Source organism: Ambystoma mexicanum, chromosome 2q (assembly GCF_040938575.1).
Source record: "Ambystoma mexicanum isolate Mex_15411 chromosome 2q, UKY_AmexF1_1, whole genome shotgun sequence".
Taxonomy (NCBI): domain Eukaryota; kingdom Metazoa; phylum Chordata; class Amphibia; order Caudata; family Ambystomatidae; genus Ambystoma; species Ambystoma mexicanum.
In genome coordinates, this window is record NC_090924.1 from 746,889,616 (window position 1) to 746,909,150 (window position 19,535).

Sequence of the window (19,535 nt, forward strand, 5' to 3'; positions counted from 1 at the left end):
AAGCGCCTATCGGGTAATCTTACTTGGCTATTCTGCCACTGACTTGTTTTAGGCATGTAAATCAATAGTTTTAATTTATCGTGTAATTATTTTACCTAATGGTACACCCTTGTACTCATCCTCTAGTCTTTGTTTTCAGTTATAATTATTGTTATCCAAAATAATGCAAGTACTGTCTTTCAGGGAGATGCTGAGGAGTCCAACGTATTGACGACTACCGTTGATGTCACTCAGATGCTCGAGGTACGTTTCCGGACAGTTCCATCGATGGAGATCATCAGATCTTGCATTCTTGTAGCGTGATTGTTACACACAATGTTTCTTTCGTTTTTAGCCATTGATATGTCCTTCTGTCGTCGCCCGCCTATGTGTCTTCTTTTTTCAATATTGTGTTCATTACTAATGAAAGTCCTATGTTTCAGGGAGTCGATGGAGCATTAGTCCAAGAAGAAGGGGGAGCATGCAGTTACGGGTCGGCGCAACAGCTTGCAGAAGTGTGCACCGCAGTTACATCGTCCCTTGATGTTCTTATGCATTTCGAGGTATGGATACTGACAGTTCGATCAAGCAAAATCATATGACGTGATTACATCCGCTATACTTCCTTCTTTATTAACGCAAGTACTATGTTTCAGGGAGATGACGGACCTCCTTCTACAAGAACATCACCCCTAGTAGTTGATGCAGATCTCTGGGTGGTGACACTTCCAACGATCGAGCAAATCAAATCATATTTACATATCCATTATTTATTTTAGACAACTGATCATTTGTGCAGGTCTATTTAGATGAGCCGTTGATGCCTGCACAAAGTTTCTGTTCTTTTTATCAAAATAGAAAACCATACTAATGCAATTACTGTGTTTCAGGGAGTCACTGAAGCATCATCTTCAATAATATCATCAATGGAAGTCTATGAGGAGCCCGAGGTATGGATCTTGACAGTTCCATCTAACTAGATCAACTATGCGTGAATAATTGTCGTTTGAATGTTCTACACAAAGCGTTCATTCGTGTTTTGCTATTGAGATGTACGTGGGTATTGGTCCCCAAGTACATTTTGTGTTTTCGATATTGTTATACATACTAATGAAAGTTCTATGTTTCAGGGAGTCGATGGAGCGTCAGTGCGTGATGGATGTGCTTATCATGAAAATATAGTCGTTGCAGCGCAAGAGGAAGTGGAGACATGCACACACGAGTCGGAGCAACAGCGTCCTGATGTTGAAGTTCGAGGCAAGAAAGTTTCAAAGAAAAGAAAGCAAAAGAAGGTTAGTGTCCTGGTCACTATATTATGTTGTTTTTCACTGTTAATAGTTCAATACTGTAAGTTGTGTTTAAACTGAACATCCCTTTTCCAATCTGTCCTCTAGTTGCGAGTGGGTGTACGAACTAGATCTACACAGACAGTGAAGCGAACGAGAGATGTTGCTTGTCAAACCTTTTGGCAGGGACTTGAGACTGGAGATGCATCGCGCCAATGGGAAGAATATGAAGTGATTGACAACGGAGCTATACCACCACCAGCCATTGATAGTGAATGTCCTCCTGGTAGTTCGGCTGCAGTCGGAGATCTATTCACAGAATCCACACCCGCAAAAACTAAGACCGCGAGAAAGTTGAAGAAATTGTCTTATTCACCCATCGCCTGAGAAGGAACAGATGTTGCAATGGAAGAGAATGAAGTGGACTACAATGAAACACCATCAATATCACTGAACATAGCGGAAGACGATATCAGAGATTCTACCTTTCATGTGAGTGACATGTCCTCAACGTTACAGGCCGAACCAGCTGGGATGCAGAGTGACAGTATAAGGAAAGAGGCCAAATTCATTGTATTCGATAGTTGTTTGATTGATATTATTATTCGGTTGAAATGTGGGCATTCGGTAGGTGGGGAAGTATGTGGGGAGCCATTGATTAATGTGACTTGTGCAATTCGAGGCACTAACCTTAAAATACATGCCACCTGTACAAAATATCATCCTTTCTCATGGTCTGCACATCCCCTGCTGGGACAACTGCCAGCAGGCAATCTACTTTGTGCAGCGGCTGCACTTTTTAGTGGTTCAAGTTTTAAAAAATTAGAGTCTTTCTTTCAGTTTGTGGGAATCCATTTCATTGCGAAAAACTCAGTTCTACAAATACCAAACCGATTATCTATTTCCAGCCATTAGCGAAGCTTGGAGAATGGAAAAAATGTCTATTGATAGTACATTCGCGGGCAAACGGTTCAGGCTAGCCGGTGATGGACAGTGCGACAGCCCAGGATTTTCAGCCAAGTACTGCACCTACCACTTTCAGGACATGGAAAGTAAGAAAATTGTGAGTTCGGTGGTCGTGCAGGTGTCACAAAGTACATCCTCAGTGGCCATGGAGAAAGTTGGCTTTGTAGCATCATTGCAAGAACTACAATCGCAGGGAATGGTGATCGACCCGATAGCCACGGACAGACACGTTTCAATTGCCAAGACAATGAGAGAAGAGTACAAAAATATAAATCACCAATTTGACGTTTGGCATCTTGCAAAAACAATCAATAAAAAAATGTCTGCTGCAGATAAAAAAAAAGAAATACAAGGTATTTCACAGTGGTCCAAGTCAATCAGCAACCATCTTTGGTGGAGCTCAAAAACATGTGGAGGGTCGTTGGAAATTCTACTGGAAAAATGGCGGTCAGTAATGTTACACTGTACCAACGTTCACCGTTGGAACACAAACCAACATTTCCACAATTGTGAACATGGCCATTTGTCCACAGAGGAGGCACGGAAGAAGAAGTGGTTGATTCCTTCATCACCCACTCACAAAGCCATTGAAAAGATTGTATTTGATAAAACTATAACAAGAGATTTGAGGGGACTCACGGAATTCTGCCACACAGGAGATTTGGAGGTGTTCCACAATATGTGCCTAAAGTACAGGCCAAAACGATTGCATTTTGGCATGGAGGGCATGATAAATCGGACTCTCCTAGCGGTCTTGGCACATAACCATAATGTTGGCCGTCAACAAAGTAGGACGACCGGAACTTTAGGGACGCTTCGCTACAATAAGGCCTTCACTAAAAGAAGTAAACAATGGGTGATCAAACCAGTGTTTGAGGATATGCAATATGAGTTTATTGAGAGACTTATTGTTGACGTCCTAGATAGGCACATAAATGGAGTTGTGAACGAACCTGTGCAGGGGACAACTGCATTACCACCCAACATTGCCTCTGTTCCATGTCCACCTAAAGAAGAGCTCATTGAGAAATACACATCACGGTTTAAATGATTGTAATTTGATTGTCTGTTCTCTCGAGTCTCCTCATGTCGCAGGCCCATTGAATATGTGTATCTATGTAATGTGTAAATAAAAGTGATTGCTCAGTGTACATGCAATGTGTCTATCCAACCAAACAGTAATATAAATCATTTTTCAAAAAATATAGAATGTCTCCGTATTTATGGTTCTCTGGGGCTGCAAAGATGGAAATGCAAAGATGGAGTGTAAATTTCAAGTCCTGTGAGATGGCCTTACACTGAATGTAGCTAACTAGGAATGTGTGCTCGTTCAAAGTGAAGATCAGCTGCTTTGATTTTTTGCTCGGGTGCCGGAATGGTCCACGACTCAGTATAAGGTTCTATTGTTATTTGACCTTGACAGGCCGGGACCATCCCGAAAGACTTTTTTGGGGGTGTGGGGCAATAACGTAAGAAACGATAATGAATATAATTTCAGAAACGAAAGCCATTTCATGTTCGTTCATTAGAAGAAATAACGTCGGCATAGGAGTGGTATTTCGGGGCTGCCCTACGCACAGACACAATGGAAAATGCAAATATAATGTAAGTAACTCTTTAGATGAGTTTATACCGCAATTTAATTACTATACAGTAGCTTTAAAGACGGGTTAAGTTGTACTTGTTCGTTCTATGTGGCATATTGTTTTGTACCGCGCACTATCTTGGGGAGAACCATCTCCTTTTACGGAAGCACCTCAAAACCTTCCTCTTTGTTTCTGCTTTCTCTCTCCCTCTCCCCTGCTACAACTGGTCCACTGTCTGCGACCTCGGTCCTGGGCCCTTCCACTCTCCACCTGCACTGCCTCCCTGTCAACCCCTGCACTGTGGGACTGTCTCAGTATCCTACAGCCCCCCCTTGACGTATAATACCCAGTTGCACTGTCCTAGCTATGAAATAATTTCCCGACCTAATATATAAAATGAATAATTTTAATAAAGATCTGATGGTGAGACTAATTTCATTTTTTATGTTTTTCAAACAGGTACATCATCCATTATTGTCTGTGTCACGAGTACCAGACACCGCCGGATGGGTTTTTTAACCGCCAGCTGCTTCTCCGCGTGAACAACGTTACCACCCTGACCATTTTATGGGACGATCGCCCAGTACAAGTATGCCCTTACGCGGTACTAACGGCTAGATGCAACATACTGACCGTTGTGGTGGCCTAGTGCCTCGTTGTTGGAACAGCCATGCGATTATCAGTGCGACCGAAGAGCTTATTTTATCGTAAACCAACACCCTGTGTACTGCACACGAACATCGCTTGCCTCAAGACGAACTATTTTGGATCGAGAGCAAATAAAAATGCAAATCGCTGAATATTCTCTAAACCTTTGATGTCAAATAAATGTACTTTGCCAAATGTACCATCTTGCCGTTTGCTTTTAAACCACAGTTTCATATTCCGAATTGTGGCGCTGTATTGTGAGATGATCTAAGACCCTGTGTACAGCAAAGGAACATCGTGTGCCTCAAAAACAAACTTTTTGGAACGTGAGCAAATAAAAATGCAAATCGCTGAATATTCTCAAAACATTTGATGTCAAATAAATGTACTTTACCAAATTTACAATCTTGCGGTTTAATTTAAAAGTACAGTTTCATATTCCCAATTGTGGCGCGTTGTTGTGTGAGCTCATCTGTGTTGATTTCCTGGTTCTGTGTGGAGTCGCGTAGAAGACGCCTGGGCGCGTTTGCCTACGCAGCTCAGTCACGTCACGGATAGAGGCGGGGAATATGAATGTTTTGATCAAGTCTGTTTCAGGGGCGGGGGATTTGATTTAGTGCCGCAAAAGAAGGTAAGCCAGGGCGATGGGGGGAAATGATAGGATTATCAGAAAATGGCGGCTGATTTCGAGTGCGTTAATGGACGAAAAGTCGGATAAGGTCCATAGGAAAGTTTTCTACGATCTACCGATTTATGCTTAAAAACACATGGCCGAACCATAGGAACAATAAAAAAAAAGTCCCGGAACTATCCTTTAAGATTACTAACCTGGAAAACGGCCTTTTTAGTTCTAACATCGGCAAGAAGAGTGAGCGAATTGCAGGCACTGTCTTCTGGGCCACCCTATACTGTGTTCCATAAGGATAGGGTTGTATTGAGGGTTAAACCATAATTTTTACCAAAAGTAATATTTGATTTTCATTTAAGTCAGAAAATTGTTTTACCCTCCTTCTATCCTCCGCCTCATCCTTCTAAGGAGGAAGAAAGATTACACAGACTGGATCCAAAAAGAGCTTTAAGCTTTTACATCTCTAGACTTTCTAGGCTTAGAGTGGACAACCAGTTCTTTATAGGCTACACAGAAAGGAAACTGGGTCATTCGGTAACAAAACAGACAATTTCACGCTGGATCGTACTGTGCATTTCGGAATGCTACAGACTAGCACAAAAAGACCCACCAGAAGGGTTAAGGGCTCATTCTACCAGAGGCATCGCCTCTTCCACGGCCCTTCAAAGAGATTTCCCAATAAGGTCCATTTGCAAAGCAGCAACTTCACTTCACACCTTCTCAGAATCCTATAGCCTGGATGCTTCCCCGTCTAGGGAGCTGACTTTTGGAAAAGCAGTGCTTTATTCCGCCATCTAAAGGCATTGATGGGGAAAAAATCTGACCCCTCCTCCAGAGAAAGTAACAAAATACTGCTTTGGGAGCCTATCTAAGATGAGGAATAAGTTCGAGGATGCAATCCATTCGAAGAACAAGTTACTTACCAACTGGTAACGTTCTTTCGATTGGATGTTCCTCATCACCCTCCCAACCTACCCCTCGTAGATTTTTCCGGGTTATTGCCATCTCAAATCTCGCAAGGCTGATACCCACTTGCCGGCACAATCTACACAGTACAAGATCACAGGCAAAAAAAGGGGGAAAAACAGAACTGAGGCCAACGGGTGCCGCGCGTGCTACTTATACACCCGATGATGTCACCCTTGACGGAGGCCTTCGAGGGACCATCGACTCGACGACATCGACGCATGGCGCCCTCTACTGAAAAAATCTCCGAAGAGGAGCAAAGCTGGATGGAATACATCTAAGATGAGGAATATGTTGGAGGAACATCCAATCGAAAGAACGTTACCAGTTGGTAAGTAACTTGTTCTTTTGTGCTGTGGCCCACCACGCAGCTGCAGAGATGTTGATGCCCAAGAACAACCGAATCGCCATCTCTGAACTCCTGTTCAAGGAGGGAGTCATGTTGGCCAGGAAAGATGTGCACATGCCCAAGCAACCCGAGTGGCAGACAAGAACGTTCCCATCCAATGTGTCATGTAGGCCATGCAGTCTGAAATCCCATCATTATGTGAAGGAGATGTTTGGTTGGATACTTTTGTATTGGTACTTGACCAATGAAGGCATCCAAAACCTGTGTGACTTCCTGCATCTGCCTCCCGTAATCGTGCCAGCCACACTGCGCAGAAGTCGTCCAGAGATTGGGAAAGTCTGGAAGGAGAGTGTCCCGCTCGTCTCAATCGCGGTGAGGCTGATGGAGATACATGCATACAAACGCAGTACTGCCCCACCTGGTGCTGACAAAAAAGCAGAAGCTGGTGCAGGATTTCCAGTTTCGTGGTGGATTTGGCAGAGGAGGTGGCCAGCCTCCTCAGTGAACTCTACTTTGGATTTCTTTGTGTGTAATAAAGTTCTTGAAAATCCCCCAAAAATAAAAAAAAGGAAGCCTGATGTAAATATTTCTTGAAAAAAGGATTTGATATTTGCATTTTATTGAAATGCTCTGTGTGTGCAGATTTTGTCTCAGCTGGTGGAACATATCTCCACACCCAGGGCTGTCTCCCGTCTGCCTCCAGCAGGAGACTAAGAACTCCTGTGCAAATCCATTTTACACACTATTGACAGTGCAGTGTTGTAAACGTGCTATGAATACATAGTCAACTAGAACAGTGACCTGGGGTGCATTTGGGAAGGGTGGGAAGAGTATGGACAGTGCTGTTGATGAAGTCGTCTAGCCTTGTTTAGCTACTTCTTTTTGAATACTTGGGTCGAATATGCAATCAAATCTCCATGCCCTCACCATATACATTTGAGGTGTGTGTAGGCTAATTTGTGCGTGTGTCTGCAATCTGTGAGCAGCTATAACGGTACCACTCACTGTATCTAGCACCCTGCATAAACCACCTACATTATTAGCAGTGACCACAACTCTCTCTTTAACAACACGTTGACCCTAAGGAACAGGCATATTTATGCTGCAATTGAGCAATCAAGTAGTATGTGTGTTTCCATATCCAGGGCTCCTAGTCACCACCAAATGACATGGTAATGTCAGTACAGTCCATCCAACTCGCAGGTGTCCACCAGCCCAAACAATCTAATAAGTGATATGAAATAATTGGAATGAATAGTGGAATCTCCATATTTGAACATATATATATCTGAGGCTTGTGGGATCTGCTTAGATCACATGCTGTGCATAGGCGACATCTAGTGGAAGCTGCAGAGTATTAGTTTGTTTTTCGAAACTTGAAAATGGGCGTCGATACAGGGTGTGCCAGTAATACTATCCCTAGTGTGACGTCCACTGTACCCATGATCCCTCACATGTCTAGGACCCTCAGATTGTTTTTTTCCGCCATACTGGTTGGAAGCATCCTGCGGAGTTCCTTGGCCGTAGCCATAATTTTGCAAAATATCATAATATTTCCCCATTTTCTCCATCCCATCGTCGAGTCACCGAAGGTCGACACTCGACGCCGGCCCGGAGAAGAAAACAACCGTCAAGAGCTGCACGGCGGACTTTGGGCTTAGGAAGGCCTCTGGCCTCGGCCCCTGCAAGTAGGGTGAGTGAGGGGTGGTACATACTCAACACTATATATATATATATATATATATATATATATATATATATATATATATATATATATATGCATGCAATTTCTTATATATTCCTACACACACTAGCCCGCTGCCACAGGGTGCGTATGGAGGGTACCCCTTTCCAATTTTGCCCCAAGTGCAACCGCAAGTACCCTTGGGTTGACAGACACGCCACCTGTAACCTCTGCTTGCCGAGGGACCACCCCAAGGCGAATTGCAGAGTGTGTAGTTGGTTTAAACCGAAGACTCTAAAGGACCGTTCGATCAAACGGCCCACCACGGCAGGCAACGAGAGGCCATGGAAGCGGAGGGTGCCTTCTGTGATGGCAGCGACACCATCCTATCGGACGGCGAGGGCAACGTGGCGTCGAGAGACAGCCAAGCGCAAGTCCCCGACCTCGGAAGGTTGTCCGGCAGGACAGCTATGGGGAACACCCCGGTGACAAAAGTGCTACTGACAGCACTTCCCCTAAGCACTCGAAGTCCAACCGAGACTTGACGCGCGCGTCGAGTTCTCAGAGAGGCACGCAGAGAACGGTCCACCAAATCTGTGTCCTCTGGGCGTTCTCGATCAAGAACGCCCCATGACACCAGGCAACCATCCACTGTTGCCAAGGGTGCCTCGCTCACTAGAGTAACGGAGGTTCGATCGTTGGGAGACGAAGACGACCACCATCCTCAGGCCGCACTCCAGGTGTCGGCGTCAGCAGACCGCGTGACGGCTGTTCCCATGTCTCGATCTCCACTCTCTAAGGTAAGGGACACTACCCCCGAATCTCGACACCAGACGTCGAAGAGCTCCGAAAAGGTGAAATCACCGGGGAAGCACTCTTCCACTCACGGGGAGGGAGGAAAACAGCAGAAAAAGCATTCCCAGCCTTCATCTGCACCACAGACACATAAGGACAAGTCAGTCTTCTGTAAAATTATCCAAGACCCCTACACAAGGCCATAGGTCCAGTCAGGATATAGCAGGGAAACACTCTCAGGAAAGGGTAATCCCAAGCTCTAAAGAATGGTCAAGTGAGGATATAGACAGTTATGTCTAGAACGTCATCCCTAGCAGACTTCTATGCCAAAAATCCACAGCACTTCCTCGCCTATACCCCTGACGGGGCTACTCCCTCAGTGTCTAAGGACCCGCATACCCCTGGTAAAAAACCTCGAGTTGAGGCGCCAACGCAAAGTAGGTCTTCTGACCCTTTCCACGTTCAGCCATACTCTCAATATGATGAGGATCCATCATTTAACGAGGATCCAGAAATGGCCACGTTGGACGTCCAAACTGGAATGGATTACTATGGGGATGACGAGGGCCAAGAGGAGGAGGAAGATGACCCAGAAGTCTACAGAGTGGACTCCCCAGTAGACAAAGAACCTCCGGTTACCGACTCTCCTGTTGACAAGCAACCTCTCTTAAATGAGGTTTTATCTAGAGCGGCTGAGCACTTCCGCATAGATACGCAGGGAGCACAGGAGGAGAGGGACTTTGCCGAGGAACTAGTGGGAGAAAAGAGACCTGTTGCCCAGGTCATCCCTATTCTCAAGTCAATACAAAGGAGAATAGACCCTTCCCTTCTCAATCCCAACCTCACCAGGGCAGTAAACCCCAGGATTGAAAAACTGTTCAGGGCAGCCCAATTAGACCCACCCTACATAAGGGGGCAACTGAAGCCGGACTCCCTGGTAGTGACTAATACCCGAAAGAGGGCGGGAACACCCTTATCGTCTTAAGCTCCCCCCGACAAGGAGAGCAAGAAGATCTATGGGTTGGGAAGGAAGGTAGCCTCCACTTCCGCCTACCAGGCAAGGATTGCCAACTCCACCACCCTGCTGGCGAGTTACAAAGTGTTCACTGATGGACAAGAGAAAACCCGTTGAGGGGAAACCCTTTTACGATCCCGAGGTGCAGGCTCTGTCACAACAGACGCATCCCTGTCAGGGTGGGGAGCACACCATCTCCACCACACAGCTCAAGGTCTCTGGTCTCACTCAGTGGCCAAGAATCATATCAATCTGCTAGAGCTACTGGCAGTATTCAGAGCGCTCCAAGCGTTCGAGCCCTACCTGTTGAACCTGTCAGTGCAGATCCTGACAGACAGCACAGCAGCTATGTTTTACCTAAACAAACGGGGAGGAACTTGTTCGCCAAATCTGTCCAAGCTTGCCCAGAAAATTAGGATATGGGCACTCAGACGGAACATCTACCTGTCATCTCAACATGTTCCAGGGGAGCTCAATTCTCTGGCGGACTCTTTAAGCAGAGATCCCCTCCCGGAAGAACACGAATGGGGTCTACACAGAGAAATCGTAGAATATCTCTTCTCTCAGTGGGGTTTTCCCACTATAGACCTATTCGCCACAAGCGAAAACAGACAGTGCCCAGGGTTCGCATCCAGGTCCCCCCAACCAGACTCCCAGGGGAACGCCCTGTGTATGAACTGGTCGGGGATGTTTGCGTACGCTTTTCCACCAACCCCTCTCATCTGGAAGGTGGTCAATAAGATGCACAGGGAACCGATGACGCTCGTCCTAGTTGCTCCCATGTGGGTGAGGCAACCGTGGTTCCCACACTTACGCAGACTAGCGGTGTGCAAACCCATCAAACTCACGTGCTGGTACAACCTACTGTCCCAGCACCAAGGTCAGACAGTGCATCCTCAACCCAACTCAATGAACCTGGCAGCATGGCTCCTGAGGTCATAGAGTTTGGACATCTCAATTTACCTCAGAGATGTATGGCCATCCTAAAAGAATCTAGGAAGCCAAACACAAGGTATTGCTACTTTGACAAATGGAAAAGATTCGTTATCTGGTGCCAGAATAAGCAAATCAACCCAGTTGATTGCACTCCTTCCACTATAGTCACCTACATGCTCCACCTGCTGGATGCAGTGTTGGTATTTAATTCACTGAAGGTACACATGGCAGCTCTGTCAGCATACACCACCTCGCATAACAAGGTATCGTGGTGGAAAGTACCAGTGGTTAAAGCCATCATGGAAGGAGTAAGGAGACTTCACCCTCCAATTTCTAACCCACCACCAGGATGGGACCTTAATGTGGTGCTTGCTAAACTCATGGGCCCTCCTTTCGAGCCCATGCATAAAAGCAGTCTCAAACACCTGACATATAAAACTGCATTATTGGTAGCCATTACGTCTATAAGAAGGGTCAGCGAAATTCAGGCTCTGTCAGTGCAGGATCCTTTCTTTACTGTCCATAAAGATAAACTGGTTTTACGAACACACCCTAGGTTCTCACCTAAGTTTATTTCTAAATTCCACGTGAACCAGTCCATCGAGCTTCCGGCTTCCTTCCAAGACCAACAAAGCTCGGCTGAGGTGAAACTACACACCCTAGATGAGAGTAGGGCGGTCCTATACTATGTAAACAAAACCAGACCGCTAAGGAAAACAGACCAACTGTTTGTCTACGTAGCTACAGGCAAAGAAGGAGATCGCGTCTCTAAAGGTGCCATCTCTAAGTGGATTATAAACGTTATCCAGCTGTGTTGCTCCCTTTCTGAAAAAACTCTGCCTTTCACGCCAAGAGCCCACTCTACAAGAGGCATTGGGGCCACTCTGGCTTTCATTGCAAATGTACCCCTTGACACAATTTGCAAAGCAGCTACCTGGAGCTCTATTCACACTTTTACCCAGCACTACTGCATTGACACCCATTCCAAGACAGATACTCAAGTGGGACAAGCGGTTCTAAGACATTTATTTGCTCATGACCCTTCTCACATCCCACCTCCTTCTAACACTGCTCGCTAATCTATGCTCAGCATGTGATCTAAGCAGATTCCACAAGCCTCAGAAGGGATACATCACTCACTGTAATCGTATTTCTGATGCTTGTATCTGCTTAGATTCACATGCGACCCGCCCTTCCTCCCCTCTGAGAGAAGGCGCATGGATGCTTGTAGTCTTATCTTTCTATCTATCTGCTTGGATAATCTGTACTCGCGCTACTCCTCATGTCAGAAAAAGTACAACCTGAGGGTCCCAGACGCATGAGGGATCAAGGGTACAGTGGACGTCACACTAGGGATAGTATTACTGGCACACCCTGTGTCGACGCCCATTTTCGAGTTTCGAAAAACAAACTAATACTCCGCAATTTGCACTAGATGTCGGCCTATGCACAGCATGTGAATCTAAGCAGATACAAGCATCAGAAATACGATTTTGGTGAGTAATGTATCCCATACATATATATGAGCCTGAGTGAGTTTATCTAAATGGGGCCAAATGCGAGAGAGATAACCTGCTCGATCTAGTAATCTTTTGTATGAGTAGATTGACAGCAATAGATAACGTATTCACATATATCTGCATAATATGTGATATCTAAACACCGCAATAACAAATGCTCTGAGGACACCAGCGAAAACTCCTCTGCCACAGCCTGATGGGTAACCTTGGTCAGGGGGAACAACTCTAATTTATTTGGAGGCTAGAGAGGATGCCAAAGGCGATCACTTCTTTAACCTGAGCAACATTCTGCTCAGAAGAGCAAAGTTCAACCATCAGATTGTCAGAGTATAGAGAAGCGATCGTTTTTCTTTTTGTGTAAAACTGAATGCCCCATCTACATGTTCCAGCAACCAAATACACGCTAGTGGTTTAGTTCCAAGTGCAAATTCCTGGGATAGTGGGCACGTGAATTTACCACAACCATGGGAACTGGTTTACTGTCTAGCAATCCGTTCAACGAAAGGAACCTACCACCCATTCCCATCACCTAGTGGATAGTAAACAGAAAATAGCACTCCAGGAGCCCAATGCTTTTTTGACATCTGTAACAGCACCACACAAAAGACAGTGTATAACCCATGCCTGGAATAAAGCCACAATGCAGGAAAAAACATTCTGCCACCATTTTACTGTTTAGATTTAACAGATGCAATTGGTGATATGATTTAAAAGAGGTATTGGCCTTCTTGGGCTTAAGTAATGGAAGAGCCCAGGCCTCTTCTATTCTAGTGAGGAAAGAGCCAAATAACTAATCCTCCTCATATGTAGCAAGCGGCTTCGGTGCTACAATATCAATATGGTTTGTATAATACTCAGCAGTAATGCTGTCTGAGCCAGGTGCCTTACAAGACTTTATATCCGGAATTACCACAGCAGTCTGTTACCAATAAGGACCCATTAAAGGGCTCATGGTGACAATTGTCTTTTCATGGCAATTCAGCTTGGTCTAGGTAACTATGAAATATTTACCATGATGTTTAAGTCTTTGTATTTGGCAAAGCATAACCGGGCTTAGGCAATTTCAGAAGCCTCCTTATATGCTACACCATACATGGCAATTTCTTAAATGGGTTGGGTACTCCTCCTGCTACAGGGAGTCCAAGCCAAGAGTCTCCCTGCCTGGTCTGCCTCCCTAAGCGACGGGCCATGACTCTTCTGAACAGGTATTTAGTCACAGCCACCCCTTCCCATATATCGGACAGTAGTTCATGTCACCCAGTTGCTGTATTTTCCGTCTCGGATCATGTCAAATGAGTTTCAGTCAGTCAGAGGACTTCTCAATGATCATAAAACTCGAGTCTCCATGAATGTACAAACTCCCACAGACAAACATTAATTGCTTCCCAAGCTGTGGATGGATTATGTGCTGATCTCTCATTTAACTCAGTGTGAAGCGCATAACTGAGCGCCAGGTCTGTATAAGCATTAGACTTAAACCTCCAGGGAGGATGGGTTCTTCATGTAATACTGACAATCCTATAGCTACAGGAGCTTTGTCATAGTGTGGGAAATGATTGTATAATTGGAAGAATATTTACGAATCACTAGTGTGACCAACCATCTATCTATTCATGGTGAAGTATCATGGACAAAGGATTAGTAAGAATACGCTTTTTCTACTACCGTCTCCAGATATCAACTACTTTACCATAATCATGTATGATCTCCATCCATACTCTTGCAGAAGAACTAAGTGTTCTTAGCACTAGTTATGCCGATGTCCAAATCTAATGCAGTAATAATGTTGCCATCTATATTAAATTGCAACCAACAAAATTGTGACATTTGTTAAACAGAGGTTAAAAAAAGTACATGAACTCAAATTTGGGTGTGCAGTTTCACCAATACAAGTATTCTGGGTCCGTCATAGCCTTCTTGCAGTGAAATCGAAGATTGCAGTATTCCAAAGCTATAGCTCCATTTGACTGTGTGGTAAAGGCATAACATTGTGTCGAGCTCCAACTACATTAAAATCCATTGTGCCCCTCTTGTGACAAATGTATTTAATGTTGCATGGGAAGCTTAATAAAGTACCTGTCAAAATAAATGGATATAGTCCTTGCTTTCACCTTAAGTCATCTATGTTGCAAGCTACGTCATGTCTAAGAAGTGCAAACCACACCTATGTGCTGTCATGAGTAAAGTATAATACCTGGCAATATATAGGATTTCTTTTTGGTGTTTCCTGGAAATGGTGCTGTAAAATAAAATATTCAACCCTTACTGCCCCTAGGAGCACCCAAAATGTCATTTCACATCCTGACATACCGAGAGTTTTCTGGGAAGAGCATTGAACAGTTAACTCCTTTATCACTATCTTGTGGAGTGCATCAAAGCTCTTCCCGATGTTATAGACTGATGGGCTGCAATCAATCAATATCATTAACTTGTCACACTGATATTGTAATGCCCGTTCTCAAAAGCTGAGCCTAGAATGTGGTTCCCCTCTCTATAATTGAATGCGTATGTTATTTTGGTCCTCGAAGGAGGCCAAGGGCTTGCTATGGTATGCCCTTCCTATCTGAATGGTGGGAAGAATTAAGCTCCCCATTATACCCGCTGGTATTAGTTCCAATATGCCCAAAATTCTGATAATGATTCGATCTCCTTTCAAGATCTTAATTTTCTGCTCTAATTTCTTTTACTGCTGCCTTTAAGTTACTCACTGATAACCAGGTTTCTTGAGCACACCTTTGTTCCCTCTTATCTCTGTCCATGGGGGCGTGGCTAGGCAGCCATGGAATAGACTGTGTTTCCTGAGAGCTCCATGATCCGGTACATAGATCCGTCAAGAAGCGTGCATCAAAACAGCTGATTGCAGTTCAAAAATCACATGAAATTTGTGTGAGCATACTGGGCAGAGAAAGAGTGAGCCGGAGTGATGTTTGAGGCGGAGGAGCAACTGTTTGGCCACTTTGTATCCTGGACCCAGCTGTGAAATGGACATCAAGATGGCGGCCTGAGAACAAAGGACTCCCGAGGGGTGCGCCCCGGAGAAGAAGCAGCCGACGTTGGTAGCTGGCAACAGTAGCAAAGTGCGGCCGTCAGCCCAGGAGTGGGCTGGAAGAACAGACGAAGCTGCGAAACAACGCACAGCTTGGAAGGGAAGCTCTGGTGACTTAGGACGGCGGGGAGCCCCCAAGAAGCGCAACACAGATCTGCCTCGGGTCTGTTGGATACATTCTGCGTGAGCTATGAAACCTCTACACAACGCGGAGCGAACAGCCCCAACAACAATTTTGCGCCTTGAAACACTTGTGTATAAGCGTGTTACAAATGCCATATCATATCATAACAAGAAAGAAAGGAGAGCAGCGACAAGCGTGTCCGGGGATGGTTACTGAAGTTTACGGATGCAGGCTGCAGTTCCAACAACAATAGGCAGCGAGCAGCTCTGATACGGAAGACGGCTGGGAGCCCCCCAACTACTACAATAAAGGGCCGCTGTTGGGTGGGAGCCTGCGGCACACCTCATAGTGTGGAGCGTGAGGCCCTGAGGACTAAAGACGGCGGGGTCCGCCGTGGCCTAATCACCGTATGAGGCGCAGGCTGCCGAAACATCCTCGTAACGTGGAGCGGGCAGCTCCAAATAACTGAGCTGCGGGGAGTGCGACGTGGGACTGTTGACGTAGCTCCTGGACACAGGCAGGCTGCAACTAATTTAGAGCTTGGAGCGAGCTGTACAGGGGGTGGAGGACCGACGGGTGCCCCCCCTGAAAAAAGCAAACAAGAAAAAGGAAACACACCTCAGGACTGCCGCCATATGGGAATTCATGGCGGGGGCGCACAAGTCACAGCTGAGAGCTAAATAACCCCGTGGTCCGGGTGTGACAATACAGCACAACAAAGCAGTGCCACCAGCCCACAAGCGGTCTGAGCGAGCAGCATGAGGCTTCATCTGTTTACTAAAAAAAAAGGAGCTGGCAGCCCAGTTGGAGCGGGGCGGCTAGGGGCCCCCAAATACAAAGGACAAAAAAGGGCCGCTGCCAAGTAGGACAGCGCAGTGCAGCAAAAGCAAGAGACAGTGGCGAGCTAAAAACCCCACGGTCCGGGCGTGACTAGAGGCACACAGAGGGGAGCGCCGCCAGCCCACATGAGACTGCATGGACTGTGCAGCGCTGCACTTTTGCCCGCTGTGCGGAGCGCGCGGCCCTGGTGACACGAGGCGGTGGGAGACCCCAAGAAACATTACAAATCACTGCTGCCAGAAGTGACCTGCATACGGGCGTAAGCTGTGGACAACCCAGAGCGCAGGGTTACGGAGGGGCGGGCTGAAATAGCCCAAGAGGGAATCGAGGGTAAAGTGAAGCAGCCGACCCTGGACATATTTACTAAAGCGCAGCAGCCTACTACCCCTCCAGCACAGTCCGGGACGAAGGTGCAAGAGACTGAGAGTGCGCCGACCAACAGATACTGGAAGCCATCACAGAACTCAAATCCTTGTGGGGCGTGGCGATGGCCGAGCTCAAAGAAGCGCTGGAAAAGAAGATAGACACGGTGGGAATAGATGTAAAGTTACTGCGGCAAGATGTGAGGGCGCTGGCGGACCGAACTAGTGGCTTGGAAAGTGCCATGAAGAAGAATGAGGAACTAAGTACCACGAATGCAAAAGAGGTCCATGTACTGAAGCAACAAGTGGCCAATTTGGAAAACCGGCAGAGGTAGTTGAAGGACGAGCTAGACGAAGCAACATATGTGTGGTCGGCCTGCCAAAAGGAGAAGAAGGCACGGACCCCACGGACTATGTCGAGAATATGTTGCTTCAGGCAGTAGGAGCTGGTAAATTCTCACAGGGATTTGCGGTGGAGCGAGCACATCGGGCCCAGACGAGAAGACCACAACCAGGGGCGCCGCCAGAGCTATAATTGCGACAATTTTGAACTATAGAGATGCGAAAAGATCCTGGAATTCTTCCAAAAGTGTGGTACTATAACATGAGCGTCAGCAACGATCACGGCCTACACGGATTATACTATGCTGGTGCAGAGGCAACATTACAGCTATGTGGCAGTCAAGAGGAGATTACGCACCCCAGGGATGAAATACATGTTACTCTACCCGGCTAAATTAAAAGTTCTGCATAAGGGCAAAGCCCACTTCTTTGGGACTCGGGAGGAAGCGACATGTTGGCTGGACACGCATGGATGTCCAGAGCCGGAGAGGGACCAGGACCGAAACGGAGAGGATAAGTGAGCCGACGATACGGGGGCCGAGGAGGTAGGAGCGACATTGCATAAGGGTAAGGGGGCGGGGTTAGTTAAAATTGAATGGTAGCAAGGCAATAGCCTCCTGCCATATATGCTTGCCAAAAGAACACTGTGCACTGGAATATAGTGATAAAGATTCTGGATATGTGATGCATAGCACTGCGCCTTATAGATATATCAGAGCCACAGGATACATGCGCTTTACCCCCATCAGTAGAAGTAGTAGGTGCACCGATAGGGCGACATCTCCCCATTAAGTCCCAGGTACAGGCAGTGACAAGGAAAGGGCTAGATGTGGGGGAGCCTGAGATCCAGGGATGGAGCTGGGCAACAGTTGGGAGGGAAAGGGGGCAGGGGGGTGTTTCAGTGTGAGTTGGGGCGGGGAGGGGAGAGGAGAGGGAGTTGGGGGAGTGTGATGGGGTTGAGAAGGGAGGAGGGTGGGAGGGAGTGGGGCGCAGGGGAAGAGTTTGTAGTTGAGGGATGTTTAAATTGGGGACGAGCCTACATGAAAGGCGGTAAGAACTGAGACTTGGACTGTATTTGCGGAGGGAAGAGTGGGACCTGGATATGTTATGGGAAGTAGTTACCTGGAATGTCAGAGGGCTCAATAGCTATTTAAAAAGGAATAAGGTTATGATGTATTTGCGCAGGCAGAAGACACAGCCTTGCTACAAGAAACTCACTTAACGCAAGAAAAACTGGAGGTGGTCTGAAAGAAGTGGAGAGGGACTGTTGTGAGCACAGCATACTCACTTATGCCAGTGGGGTGATTACCTGTGTCGCACCGCATGTTCCGTTTCAGTTACTGCTCTCCACGGTCGAGCCAGACGGGAGGATGCTAATAATGAAGGGGTTAGTGGAAAACAAGGAAATATGTATTATAAACTCATATGCCCCGAATCCGTGCACGGCGGCATACTTTAGAACCCTATATAGCAAACTTAGCGAGAGCTTGGGGGGAGGGGGAGGGCAGCGATTTGGGGAGGAGACTTCAATTGCGTACTAAACCTGAAAATAAATAGATCTGATACTAAAATAGACACACCCACCCCAGCAGCCAGGACATTGCAGTCTGTTACCGGATTTCGAGTTAGAGGATGCATGGAGGTCACACCATCTACAGGATAGGCAATATTCGCACTATTCAGCCCCCCAGAACCTACACACTAGACTGGATTATGTGTTCATCACACATGAACTGATGACAGAAATAGCGCAGATAGAATACAAAGCGAGGGTCCTTTTGGACCATTCGCTGCTGCTATTAGTATGGCAATACCGGCCCCCGAGAGTGAAGATACCGATGTGGCGCCTCCGAGCAGAGGCGTTGAAGGATAATATGTTTAGGGAGGACATGAGAGAAGAAATAAGCAGCTACTTTGAGATCAATACTAGCAGCGTGGAGTCAGCGGGTACGCTCTGGGAAGCCTTTAAAATAGTAGTGAGAGGGATAGCTATAGCCAAGTCCAGGGGGCTACAAGGAGGGATCTTGGCTGAACTACAAGAAGCGGAAACTGAGCTAGAAATAGCATTGAAAAGGGGAGGTAGCACCTAGGGAGATAATGAAGCAATACTTAGGCTGCAGCAGAAATGCACGGGTTATTGGGAAAGGCTGTGCAACCTCAACTATAAAAAAAAATACATAGAGAGGCAGCATGGAGGGGGGGACAAACCAGGGAGAGTTCTGACATGGCTATACAAAGCGAGACTCCCAGACCAACAATCAGGACAATGGCGAAAGAGGATGTACAAAAATGAGGTACTCCCCCCCCCCCCCCCCCCCGCTCTTAGAGATGCTAAATGAGGCATATGAAGTCTGAAGACCAGAGTCCCTAAGGGAGGCGATCATCATACCACTCCCCAAACCCAATAAGCCTGGCCATGAGTGCAGCTCCTACAGACCCCTGTCGATGTTTAACGAGATGGCA

At 46.4% G+C, this 19,535-nt stretch overlaps 1 protein-coding gene and 1 pseudogene across 2 annotated transcripts in view; both read left to right on the forward strand.

Annotated features, from left to right (window-relative positions):
- Positions 1 to 19,535, forward strand: part of DNAJB6 (DnaJ heat shock protein family (Hsp40) member B6) — a 739,852-nt gene that overhangs the window by 534,530 nt on the left and 185,787 nt on the right. The gene's annotated exons all lie outside the window — the stretch shown is intronic.
- LOC138569020 (small ribosomal subunit protein eS10-like) lies at positions 6,371 to 7,211 on the forward strand (annotated as a pseudogene).